Here is a 14652-nt window from a genome sequence, read left to right as displayed (position 1 = left end):
CTATTTTTGCGCGTGTGTTTGCCCGTGTCTTGTGTGTACCCTGTCCAATCCTCGTGCATTTAACTTGTGTAAATCTCCCACTGTGTTTGCATCTTACAGTTCCACGTCTGACACCCTTGTGTTTTGCGTCTGTGTATTTAGTTTAGTGCTCGTTGGATACTTGTTATAGTTCTTCTATAGACTGCAATAAAAATTATGTATCGTATTTTGCACAGTGGTGCAGTGGTTAGCACTGTCACCTCACACCTTTGGGACCAGGGTTCATGTCTCTGCCTAGATTCCAAAGTTTGTGAAGTTTGCATGTTCTCCCTGGTTGTGGAGGGGTTTCCTCTGCGTACTCTGGTTTCCAAAAACATGATGAGATTAATTGGAGTAACCAAATTGCCCATAAATGTGTGATGGTACATTTTGTTGTAGCAGTATTGGCAAGGGAAGGGGGAAAAAAATAGTCGGTTCCATTAATATATATTTTACCCTTGGATGTTTTGTGTTGGATTTGTTCCCACTCACGGAATTGAGGATTCGAGGACGCTGTATTTTTATTTTTATGTTTTTTGCCGTCTCCTTGCTCGCTTGTGGATTTTACCCTCATTTTCTCCGTTGTTCTTACACGAGGACCTGGAACTTGCAAGCCGACGAGCTGTGGACAAGCAGAGCACATGTGGAAATCTGTGGCTGCTGCATCTGTGTCCCTCTTCTTAAGAATGCCTGACAGAGAGCCCCCACCCCCCTGATACTCTGAATTAGGCAAATGTGGGGAATTTAGCAATTGTTAATTAAGTCTTTGACATTACTTGGAGCAGTTTATTTACTCATGTGTACGCACTTGTAAAAAGAAAAACCTCCACAGTACTCCTTGTAAAAGAAAGATAAAAACAAATATTTATTCCAGAGAATCTTCCACAAGAAAAACCTTAAAGTTTGGTTAATAATAATAGATGCTTTATTGATCCCCATGGGGAAACTGTCTTTACAGCTCCCTCAACTTGCTCTTTGTGGAGTAAGTTGTCCATAAAGGACAGCCACCCGTAGCGGTGCCCAGGGAGCTGGGGGTTAAGGGCCTTGCTCAAGGACCCACAGATGTGCTGAGGCTGGGTTTGAACTGGCAACTTCATGATTACAGGCACATAACCCTAACCCACTGATCCACATATGTTCATTCTTAAAAAAACTTGCCTCTACGGCGATTCTCTCACTAAAGCCTCAAAACTGCCACGCAACACTTCCTGAAAATAAAAGCACGACCTGCTCGCCCGCATTAAGGTGATGGATTTCAAACATATCAAGAATAAAGAAACGCATCCTTGACCCATAAATTGTACATACACATCAACAATCAATCAATCAATTAATCAATCAATACTTGTACAGTCTTTATCATTTATAACAGTCCCATACTTTACACCTTTTATACATAGTAGAAACAACATTAATACCATACAAAATGCTTTGGCTCCCACAGCAAACATTATCTATTTATTAAAACTGTACAGGCGGAAATGGGCACTTTTGACTGGGGTTCCCTGGGACCCCAAAACATTTGTGTTTTTAAAAAGCAGTAATTAAAGCAGAAATAGAAAACAATGATTTAACATCATTAGGAACAAATGTATTGACAGTCATGAAATGTAATTATTATTATTATTTTTTAAAGTGAGATACCCCTGCTGGTAGGATGAGGGTTATGCCCTCTCTTCTATTACTGGCATATTTTCATCGAGACTTTTTGAAAGCATTGAAATTTTTATTTTTTTTTCTTGAAAATGAATAATCTGTATGTCTGTTTAAATAACTACACTTAGATTATATCTAAAACCTTGATCCTCCTGGGATCCCAAACACAATCTTCCTCCATGCCAATAGGAACCATTCCGCAGTTGGGTGGCACCCAGGCTGTGTCATATCCATGCTGATGCCAGGTTTTTTGGAGGGGGTGTCCCTGCCGGTCGATCTTCTTTACTTTTCCTACTCTAACCCTCAGATTGAGTACAGCTCTCTGCTCACCTACGGGTAGGTTTGCCGGGAAGACTCTGGCCTTCTGAAAGCTCCGACTGACATAGACTCCAGGTCCAAGCATGCCATCTGTGGACCGCTGAAATCCGTGCTTCTTAATACTTAATGCAGCTGTTCCTGTGGTACCATGGTACATGATGTACGTCCTACTACGTCTCCGTTTGTCAAGCTCCAAGGAGGATTCAAAAACTGTGCAGAAGTCATCTGCAAATCCATCCATGCATGCCATACTTTCCTCTGAAAACCAGTAAATTTGCTTTAATAAACAGCTGTTTTCTGTACAAGCAAGAACAATTTAGTATCAATATAATTACTGGAAAGAAAACATGGACTATAGTCAAATTTAGTTAATTCAGATATTAAATTTAATTTTAATGATGTTTTATTATAAAAATAAATTTTAACATTTTATGTTATATTCTAAACCAAATGAAACAGAATAAGACCACAGAGTAGCACACTTACCTCTTCAACTGAAAATCCACTTCAGAGTAAAGTCACTTCAGACCAGTGAATCAAGTTTTTGCTGTAGTTTCAGCTTCACTTACACTGAAACAGACACGTTATATAGACTGCTTTGTCATACATTTTTGCGTCACAGAAAGAATTTCGCCTCCTCACTTCTACAAATCAGACTAAAAATACATAAAAAAGCTTTGCATGCTTGATTTCATAAACAGAAGATATAAAAATAAATGAAATTATTGCTTTAATTAAAGGGTTAAGCTACAAGGTAGGATTCAGTTCTGTATTCTTTCTCAAAAAATAAAGAAAGCGTTTGTAATATATATAGGGTGTCCAAAAAGTCTCTACAATTTCAAAAATGTATTACAAAGGCAATTGATGAGATATCTTCATCAGATTTGTTCTATGTACTCAGTGGTTATCAAAGACTTTAATCACATCGCAAACAAAGGTACGGGACATCACTAATCTAAAGCAGAGGGTCACTGATGCCATTGCCACCACTGATGAGGGTATGCTACAGCGAACATGGCAAGAAATGGAGCACCGTCTTGATGTGCTTCATGCGACTAATGGTGCCCATATAGAGGTGTATTAAATGAGCCAAATGATTTTGTAATAATTTCCACATATCTGTCTTTTCATTTGACTTTGTAATACATTTTTGAAATTGTAAAGAGACTTTATGTTCACCCTGTATATTGTACATTATGAGAATCACTAAAATCAGGTTTTATTTGGTGTGGAGTTTCCCTTCCCATGAACTAAGGCGAGCACTTAAATACACTGATAACAAGGAATAACAAAAGGCAACAACCATTCAACAAGGGCAGAGAGCAACAAGACACAGGAGAAGCAACTAATACTAATGAACACAGAACTAAGGAACCAAAGACCTGAAACTAAGGAAACAGGGAAATACTACACTAGGATATAAACAAGAAAATAAAGTACAACAAAACCAGAACAGAACACGAGGGCAAACCTAGAACAAGAAACTCAAAAGGAAACATAGAACACTGCAGAACAGAAACTGAAATATGAAGAAAGAGATAAGGCTAATCATTAACCAGCCTTGAACCCATAAACAGGGAAATTGCCATCCGTCAGGCAAACACTCAACCTGTAGAGCCATGTGGCAAGCTGAGAAACTGGCAGAGCGGACTGGGGCTGAAGGACAAGAGACAGGGTGGAGAACAGGACAAGAAGGGCAGGGTAGGATGGGTTCTAACCCTGACACCGTTCCCTGCACACTCTCTGTGGGCTGTGGCTCAGTGTCTGCCTTTCTTACTACAGGCTCTGTCTACTCATTCACTGCTCCCTGCACACTCTCTGTGGGCTGTGGCTCAGTGTCTGCCTTTCTTACTACAGGCTCTGTCTCCTCATTCACTGCTCCCTGCACACTGTGTCTGATACACCAGGAGCTAACATCAGAGTAAGACATACACTACCAGTCAAATGTTTTTGCCACTTTTATTTCATAAACTGCTGATGTTTTATTCTTGTTGAGCGTTGGAAAGTTGAGTGAACAACTATAAATGAAAATACAAGTCAAATGTTCATGTTTCCTGTATAACATGGAAAAAGTATGTAAAAATACTAATTAATTGTTTCATCTCATGAAAAGTAGTGTTTAATGTCCCTTGTAGACAGAATGCCTTGAATTTTCTCTGCTGTTTTAACTGCTGGAGGTTACTGGAGGTCCAAGATATGACATATTCTTTCTAATAAAAGTACTCAAATGGCAAACATACTGTAACTTTATTTGTTAGCAAAGAATATTGCTTGTATTTTTTAGTAAATGAGCGTCATATCATGGCAGGGAAAGAGGCGAGGGCAGGCATAGGGAAGAACAGAAAGTGAAATTTTTTTTTATTTTCATATCCCTTTATAAACACTGCTATTTATACATTTTTACAGACACCTTCTGCTCGTGAGGTAATTACTAAATGTTCTTTGTTCACTCAGCATCACTAAAGTGCCTCTTCATTGGTTAAGGAGAAGTGTTAGATGTTAGATGATGTTCATGGACGAGGATTTTCTTCATGACAAAATGCTAATCAATTTTTTAAAGAAATAAGACATGTCCATAAACTATTTATTAAAACATGTTTTATAATCATGACCTAAATCCAGTACTATACATAGATTCCAGAACTGTCAGCAATATATTTATTTCACCCAGATGTAAAAGGAGCTTAAACTTATCTGGGACATATCATGCATGCAATCTAAAAAAGCCTGGATGAAATTTACATACCTGTTTTCTATACAACAATGTGAAATAAAATCCTCCCCCTTCCATGTGATCCTCTTTGTGCAGCCAAACTATTGAGTATTTCAGTTTATGAATAGGTCAACAGGTAACAGCAGAATACATTTGAAGTCAGTCTGAGCTTCCAATACAGAGATGGGGGGGTATTTTGACAGGGAAGAAAATCACGTTTTGCTGCCATGTTGCACTTGATAACTGTGCACTTTACATATACAGCACCCTCCAAAATTATTGGCACCCCATGAAAAGATTTGTAAAAAGGGTTAGAAAAAAATACACCTTTTGGTGAAGCAGCTTCATGTCACACTGAAAAACTTTTAAAAATCCAACCTTTCATTGAAATAGATTTATTCCTTCATCAAGAAATAACTATTTTTAAGAAAGTCACATTTGCCATGATTATTGGCACCCCTACTTTTAATACTTTGTACAGCAGTCTTCTCCTATAACATTTTATGAGGTTGGAGAAGGGGTGCCAATAATTGTGGAGGGTGCTGCATTGTTTAATGAAGACATTCTTTATTAAAACCATTTTTAGGTGCAATTAAATCATGCAACAGATGAAAAAAATACTTACTCGTCACCAATTTGAGAGTACTAAAGTAATATAGAATCAAACTAGGAATAAAAAATCAAGAATGATGGTTAAATTATGCAAAATAAAATGTTAAAATGCAAGATACAAATCAATTGATGGCCTTTAGTGACAGACACCACACCCAGTGTGCAGTGTTGCACATTGAGAAAAATACTGCTGTCTCACTGAAGACAGGAAACACACGCCCAATGTATTTAAAGGGTCCTGTTCAGCCTCTCATGCAAAGTGGAATTAGGTACAATGCAAGCAATGCAATTGTGCAACAATTAATGCATACAGCAAAGCACTATGTTTTACCTGCACAAACCTGTACTTATGCAAAACAATTAACTCATGTCTCAAAAGCAAATTATTCCACCAATGAATTAGTCAGTGCCCCCAAATTGAAAAGTACAATAAGCACCATTTTAACCATGAGAGCCAAAATGCTTAGACATAATGTCAGTATGTCAGTGTAAGCATGCTCCTGAGTTCCACAATTCTGAATGAGTCATTTCCCACTTTCTCATTGTCAGTGACAGATGAATGACAAAGCATTCATGTTAAAGGCACCAGTTTCAACATTGCAAGGTTCAGCATTGCAGTTCACTGGCAAAAGAAAGCACTCACATGCACAAGTAACTTCTTTAGATATCAAAACACAGTACAGTAGCAAACCAATACACCACATTGTTAGGAATAAACAATAAAATGGCAATACAGGAACAACAAAATTACAACAAAATGATTTACTGCACAAACCAAAAATACAACAATGTTAATTGTCAGTGGGGCAGGTGTCCGATGGACCCAGGATGCCCTGCATCATGCTGCCACAGACACTACCCACATGTTGGAGCAGTTACACATTGACCGTGACCCAAGCTGAGTCCAATCAACGGTCCAAGAGGCTCCTGGGCGCCCTGCTGGGAGCTGCAGCAGCTGGAATGACCGCGGACCTTCTTCCAATAGATATGCATGTTTTGTGTGGTAATCAGAGCATCGCACACCTGCAGGAGGTCTCGTTGTTTGACTGGCTTGTTCCCTGATGTCTTGAAGCCATTCTGCTTCCAGTGAAGGAGATGGCACCTGAAGCTAAGACGTGTGTAGTCTGTGCAGATCAGCAGGTCCTGTACTCCACATTCGGAGGCCACCTCCAAGGCGATTAAGATTGCTGCCAGCTCTGCGTACTGCGACGTGTGAGGACTGACCTTGAGCTGTTGTGGTGGGACAGGGTTGTCGCTGAGCCACAGAATGCCTGCTCCAGCTTTCAGGGTCCCCTTATGTTTGAATGCACACCCATCTACATAAACAGTGATCATGTCTTGACAGACGTTTTCATCAAAGTAGTGGTGTTGCGAGGGTTCCATTGGCGTTGGCGTGTCCAAAATGCTGGGGGCTGCTGGTCCCTCCTGAGAATAGTTTTGGCAGCTGGGTGACTGTACTGCATCAGGCTGGGCGGTTATGGCATGGATTGTCAGGTGTTGGTTGTCAGCAAGCTCGACGTAACATATAGTCCCTTTTGTCACTGGTGACTTTTCCACCCCCATGGTCATTACCACATCTGTGACTTCCATGCCTTGGAGCCAAACGCCTCTCCTGATCTTGAGGCAGAAGGATCCCTGGGTAGGGTCTAGCCTATACAGGAAGGAGTCATGATGCTGGCATGAGTCTCTCATGTCAAGACAGTGATCTCCAGCTGGGTACTCTCCATGGTGTGGAGTGAGGTGTTAGTTCTGTGTTTAGTTTCACTGTTCACACAGGTTTCTTGTTGTTCTTCTGCCTCAGTTGATTGGATAATTGATTATATCTTACACCAGTTCCTTCTTTGCTGCAGTTTTCCAGCTGTATTTGAGTTCCAGCCCTGGTTGGTTTTTCAGTCAGTCTTTTAGGTGTCTGTTACTGGATGTTGGAAGTTCTGCCCCCCTGCCTGCTCTCGATCCTTTTGGTTTTTGTTAGTGTGATCTGTTTTGCTTTAATAAACCCCTTTGTCTTGGAGCTGTAAGTGGCTCCTGCCTGAGCCATGCCCCGAGTCCGTAGCAAACTGTGAATAAGAAAATAAGAAGCCTTTAATTTGGGCAGAAAATGCATTGTTGGTACAGTAGGTCTCAATGAAAGAGGAACAATACCAGAGTACATTACATTTAAACACGTACAGTGAAATATCTGAGAATAATATCAGAGAAATCAAACACAGCATGCAACTCAGATTCCAAATTTAACGGATTTTATTTAAAAGATAAATTTCACTTCAGAGCCAATGACGGTGTGACCAAATACATTTTAATTATTACCATTTTCTTAGTTAAATGCAATGCTAAAAACGTTCTTGGAGCCTTCGAATTAGCATACACACCCTCTACAGGCTTCTGTTTAAACAGCATTCCCTGCAGCCTCCTTCAGAAACAAGCAATTTATTTTTTCAGATTACGTATTTCTTTATAAATCCCAAAGTCTTCTTATAAATGTGCATATGAATGTTTCTTGTCCTTTTCGTTTACACAAAGCCGTTATAAATGAGCTCCCCTTTCACTACCTTCGCATGTCTAGCTCTGTAATCGGGTCATTACAAACACATGACGGCATCATAATTGGGTTTCCCCAATTGAACAGGTGTTAAGAAATTGAACAGGTGTTCCTAATAATCCTTTAGGTGAGTGTACAGTTAAACAATGATTGGATTAATCCACTACAGAGAACTGAAGAAATCCCTGCTGATGTAAGTGACATACATGATGATGAAGAGCCTGCTGAAAATAACATGGAAGATGAGGACATGGATGAAACTCTGCATGATAGACAACAACATGGCATGTATATGGATATGCGCCTTCAACCTCTTGACATAGCACGAGATCCTGGATCAGCACTTTGACGGAATAATGTCTGTGGCACCCGCAGAAGGAAACAATCCAGTGAGGTTTTTGACTGATGAGACTAATGAGGCTAAATGTTTTTCAGTCCTTTTCCCAAAAGGCACAGGCACTTTTCACGGGAGGAGAAATGAGAAACTGACATTGTCTAGATATTTAAATACAGGGATCCTTAATGCAGATGGACATTTTGCAAAAAACTTGGACTATATTTTTTATGGGCAATATTTGTCTGAGCTTCAGCAAGTTGTGTCAAATGTGTCCATTGCTGTGAGAAAAGGGTATGATGTCTGGGACACAAACATGGAGTCTCTACGAAGGATGTTGAATTTCGATGAAGGCTACAAATTTCTGAGATCCGTCAGAGGCACCCCTGTTTTTTGGCATAGTGTTCAGAAAGATTTGTTTGCGATGGTAAGACAGCTCAGTATTCCCACATGGTTTTGCTCCATTTCCTCTGCCGATTTACGTTGGACGGAACTGATGACCGCAATCTTCAAACAAGATGGTATTGATGCACAAAGTACCGAGCTGGAGTGGTCAGAAAGATGTGCCTTGTTGAAGAATAATCCTGTGAGAGCCGCTAGAATGTTTGACCATCGATTTCACTGCTATCTGAAAGACGTGATCATGTCAGAAGCACAACCCTTTGGCAAAATAGTTGACTACTTCTACAGAGTAGAATTTCAGTAAAGGGGATCACCTCACACTAACTTTGTTCTGGGTGGAAGATGCACCAAGGGTTGGTAAAGATGAGGATGATGAAGTAGCAGCTTTCATTGATCGGTATGTGACATGTGAAATGCCCAAGGATGACGACAAAATGCATGAAATCGTATGTAGTGTACAGCAACATAGTAAGAGAAAAAAGGGACAATTTGCAGATTGAATTTCCCACATCCACTAAGTAACAGGACATTTGTGTCATCACGCAAACTTGGAAATGCTGAGATGGACAGCGCCTCAAAAAAGAAGTAGCAGCGGCCTTCATGAAGAAAGCGAAGCACGCTCTGCTGAACACTGAGGCTAAGTGAGGGTGAGCAGGACATTTGGATGAACAGTATCATTGACAGATATAAAGGCAGACCAAAAACAGAAGACTTTTCAGACATGTGCCTGGCGAGATTTGCTTATCAAAATCAGAGAGGTCATCTCCTGGAAGTATAGAGTTGGACAGGAAATTAGGATTCATGAAGAAAAGGACACGCACAAATGCAGCTGTTCGGTATGCTCGGTTTTTGCCCACAAAGGACCCAGAGAAATACCATCAAAGCATTTTGCAGCTGTTCCCAAGAGTGTCCAGCTACAGACGCCTGTAGAGTGGAGCTCCACCGGAAATACGTCACCTCCACAGGAAATACGTGATTTTAAGGGGCGTAAAGTGGAGCTCCACAGGAAACACGTGACCTCTACCGGAAACTACCACTCTGTTAGCGAAAAGAGACAATAGAATCCAAGGAGCCATTCCTCTTTGGTTTTCAGATCCAAGAGGACATGGAATTATTTTTACAGGCCTGTGTTGACCAGCGGGGCTTCCGGGTTAATGCTGTCTGTTATGAGAAAGATTAAATTACTGGCACATGAGTGTGTTGATTGATTTTTTATTTTTTTTTTCATTCTGTTTGTTGTTGCTGTCTAAATAAATTTAGCAGTTGATTGAATATAATTGTTACATGTTGATAACTGGTATGCAAGTACGCATTCACCTTTAAAAGCGATACGTGCGGCAATCGATTGCTGTGACAGTGTAAATGCGTACGTATTTTATGTGCATTTGCGTTGATATGACAAGAAAATACCATGCATTTCAACCTATATACCGCAAATGAAGTACGAATTAGCATATACAGGTTAAAATGCACAATAATTTCTTGTCATATCAGCGCAAATGCACATAAAATACGTACGCATTTGCGCTGTTCCAGCAATCGTATATAGTATATGTTTATAACAGTTAAGGCAAGACCAATATATATATTAGTAATGTGTATGGAAAGTAACATAATAGCAATTGCGTATGTATGGTACGCATGTTTATAACTGCTCATCTTATGACCAATATATATATTCCACAAACTAGATCAGACCAGATATATATGTGTGTGTGTGTGTGTATATATATATATATATATATATATATATATATATATATATATATTATGGCAAGCCGTTTAGGAAATTAAATATATATATATATATATATGGAATGAAACCTGAATATATGGAATGAAACCTGCATATATGGAATGAAAACTGAATATATGGAATGAAACCTGAATATATGGAATGAAAACTTGAATATATGGAATGAAAACTGAATATATGGAATGAAAACTTGAATATATGGAATGAAACCTGAATATATGGAATGAAACCTGAATATATGGAATGAAAACTTGAATATATGGAATGAAACCTGAATATATGGAATGAAAACTTGAATATATGGAATGAAACCTGAATATATGGAATGAAAACTTGAATATATGGAATGAAACCTGAATATATGGAATGAAACCTGAATATATGGAATGAAAACTTGAATATATGAAATGAAACCTGAATATATGGAATGAAAACTTGAATATATGAAATGAAAACTTGAATATATGGAATGAAAACTTGAATATATGGAATGAAACCTGAATATATGGAATGAAAACTTGAATATATGGAATGAAACCTGAATATATGGAATGAAAACTTGAATATATGGAATGAAACTTGAATATATGGAATGAAACTTGAATATATGGAATGAAAACTTGAATATATGGAATGAAACTCTGAATATATGGAATGAAAACTTGAATATATGGAATGAAACTTGAATATATGGAATGAAACTTGAATATATGGAATGAAAACTTGAATATATGGAATGAAACTCTGAATATATGGAATGAAACTTGAATATATGGAATGAAACTTGAATATATGGAATGAAAACTTGAATATATGGAATGAAACTCTGAATATATGGAATGAAACTTGAATATATGGAATGAAACTTGAATATATGGAATGAAATCTGAATATATGGAATGAAAACTTGAATATATGGAATGAAAACTTGAATATATGGAATGAAACTGAATATATGGAATGAAACTCTGAATATATGGAATGAAACCTGAATATATGGAATGAAAACTTAAATATATGGAATGAAACCTGAATATATGGAATGAAATACTGAGAGTATATAATCTACATGTATATCCTTATCATTGCAGTAATAGACTTCTGAGTTCCCTGGCTTTACAGAATGGCATCAGCTGAAATATTCCAATACTTTGTTGAACTAGAAAACTTTTTTGCAACAGCTGGTCATACTCCAAATGACACAAACAGTTTAGAGTCTATATCACGTCACCTTGAAGATCATATTTCCATTATTGTGACATTCTTAGTGGTTATGAGTGATTATGTTGAAGAGAACCCTGCTGCTAGAACATTGTACATCATTCTTGAAGGAATTTACGAGTCTCTTTGGGAGATGTTGACTGAAATAACAGTTCAGGTAGAAGCTGTTAGACACCTGCAAAGTATGGACACACATTCTCCATCTCAGAGAGGAAGGCCTAGGTAAGTGATAAAAATGGTTTTGTATGGCAAATATATGCTATTTCTGCCATGCATTTCCATTTTGCTGCATCATCATTGATCATGGATTAAAGTAGGCTATCACTGTTGTGTGATTTCATGAAATAATGTGATTCATCTCTAATTTACTGCAATTCAATATGAAATTTATTAATTACTTGAAATTCCTTCTCATCTTTAAAAAACAGCAAATTAATTTTTTTAATTGAACATAAAATCAGTATCTATCAGCAATAGAATGGATGATTATCACTGCTGAATATGTTCTCTCTCCTTGCCAAAAATATCTACGCTCTGTTTTTATGAGAGACATATAGTTCACACATTGGTAGCTACAAAGTTGCAAAAAAGATTATCAACACATGCTCTTTGAAAACCTTGATAACCTTTATTTTATTTTTTCTCCTTTAAGATACAACATACCAGCTGCTCAATTGAGTCACATGCGGGACTTAGGATTTAGTTGGATGGCCATATCTCGAATGTTGTCTGTAAACATTCGAACACTGTACAACCACAGGAGACAACTTGGTTTAGTAGACTATTTGAATTTCACGAACATGTCCAATGATGGTCTTGATCATCTTATTACTGAGGTTCTTAGACAAACCCCTGGCTCAGGAGAAACCTATATCACTGGTAGTTTGAGAGCGAGGGGGATCAGAGTTCAACGATGGCGAGTACGTGAGCGTTTAAGAATAGTAGATCCAGTGGGAAGAGCCTTAAGAAGACAAAGGGCAATTCAACGGAGGGTCTACAATGTCTCTGTTCCAAATCAAGTGTGGTATGTGTTTCTTTGTAAATCTTATTAAAATTACAGTCATTACTCCCTAAACCAGGGGTGTTAAACCTTATCTTGAAAGGGCCGCTGTGGGTGCAGGTTTTCATTCCAGCCAAGTAGAGGCCACACCTGAGTAATTGAACACCAAATTCAAATTATTAAACAGGTGGAATCAGGCATGACTCCTGCTTGATTGGAATGAAAACCTGTACCCACACTGGCCTTTTCTGGATAGGTTTGACACCCCTGCTCTAACTGGTCAATGAAACAAGATAAAAATTGAAATTGACGGTTTAAGTGGACCAAAACATTGTTCAATAAATAATAAGCCATTGTGGTATAAATCATTATACAAAAAAAAAGATTGCATGAAACATGAACACAAAAAAGATGAGATAATACAATAATGTTGAAAAACTTCATATAAAGGCAGTTCTGAAGGCAAAATTTCATATATCCTATATTTTTTTTAATGTTGTCTAGAGAATGTATGTTGTGGTGACCTAAACACGTATGCCACTTTGTCCGGCAGGCTGGATGTGGCAAACTTCCCATCCAGACCACAAACGTATGCAACACTCTAATAATATATTTCTTCTTATTTCAGGCATGTTGACACAAACCACAAGTTAAATTCATGGGGATTTGTATTTCATGGAGGAGTTGATGGCTATAGTCGCTGCATTACCTACCTGAGATGCTGCACAGACAACAGAGCATCCACTGCCTTGCAACTTTTCCAGGGTGCTGTTGATTTGTTTGGCCTCCCAGATCATGTCAGGGGTGATGCTGGTAGTGAGAATATTGATATTGCACATTTTATGATTGAGAATCGAGGGGCAAACAGAGGAAGCTTTTTGGTTGGACGTAGTGTTCATAACCAAAGAATTGAACGACTGTGGGGAGAACTAAACAGGGTGGTGTCAGCATACTTTAAAGACCTTTTCCTCTTCATGGAAGATGCTGGAATTTTAGATGGCACTGATCCACTTCACATTAGGGCACTTCACCATGTTTACCTTCCAAGATTAAACAGATCTGTGGATGAGTTTGTAAATCAGTGGAACCACCACAGCTTAAGGACAATGGAAAGCAGCTCCCCACTGCAATTGTGGACAGTTGGGATGATTCAACGTCCTCGTCATCAAAGATTACTCAATCGCATGCATGTGCAATACCCTTATTTTCACTACCAGTGGAACACTGAGTTAAGGCTAATTAATCCTTTCACTGATGATGGAAATCATGGGATAGAACTTTTTCTCAGAGCATGCAACCTGCTTCAAATAAATTCTTAGTACTTGTTTTTGGTTCAACATAAAAATAGTTATTGTGTTAGACAGGCAAACAGAGCAGTGGCACGTACGAAGTAGTTTTGAGAAAATCACAAATCCAAGCTGTTATATTCTAAAAGACTAAATTTGTAATTGTAAGGTTGTGCCATTTAAAGGAGACCAATAAAAAAGAATACTCTACAGGTTCTTATAAATGCTTAAAGTACAGTTTTCTTTTATTACAAATCATAGTTGTTATCACCATATAAATACATTCAGTGTATATTATGTGTAATTATACATGCAGTATTAATTAAACCCTACTGATGAAGATAAACCTGTATTTTATAAGTTCATAAACACATTAATTTGGGGTACAGTTTTTCAACAATCTACTAGTGCATCTTAAAAACTATGAATACCACAAAAGGTGTGTTGTTTTCATAATTTAATTTAAAAAGGAAAACTTTCAGAAAATCCATATTCATTACAAGTAAAAATATTTCAGCCCTTTTTTGTCTTAATTGTGATTATTATGTGATTATGGTATTTAGCTCATGAAATCACAATTCCTGTGTCTAATTATTGTTAGTTTAATTAATTAAAGTAATTATTTATAATAAAAGTAATATTTACTGCATCAATGTGATATAGAGGCAATCAGCTTGTTGCTGAGGTGTTACTGAAGACCAGATTGCTTTGATGAGGCATCTGAATTTTCAGGTCAGTTGTTTCTAATCTTGTGAAAGTGATTAATTGTCATTATTGACACACCACAGCACACAACA

At 37.9% G+C, this 14652-nt stretch overlaps 1 long non-coding RNA gene across 1 annotated transcript; it reads right to left on the bottom strand.

Moving 5' to 3' along the window:
- Positions 1–865: 865 nt before the first annotated feature.
- LOC111846295 (uncharacterized) lies at positions 866–4895 on the bottom strand. Its single transcript, XR_011985075.1, has 3 exons — positions 4739–4895; positions 2479–2562; positions 866–2250 (listed from the first exon to the last, which is right to left on the bottom strand). It is a non-coding gene; the product is annotated as an uncharacterized lncRNA (long non-coding RNA).
- Between the last annotated feature and the right edge of the window lie 9757 nt (positions 4896–14652).

Source organism: Paramormyrops kingsleyae, chromosome 24 (assembly GCF_048594095.1).
Source record: "Paramormyrops kingsleyae isolate MSU_618 chromosome 24, PKINGS_0.4, whole genome shotgun sequence".
NCBI classification, from domain to species: domain Eukaryota; kingdom Metazoa; phylum Chordata; class Actinopteri; order Osteoglossiformes; family Mormyridae; genus Paramormyrops; species Paramormyrops kingsleyae.
This window is presented reverse-complemented; position numbering and strand designations above follow the sequence as displayed.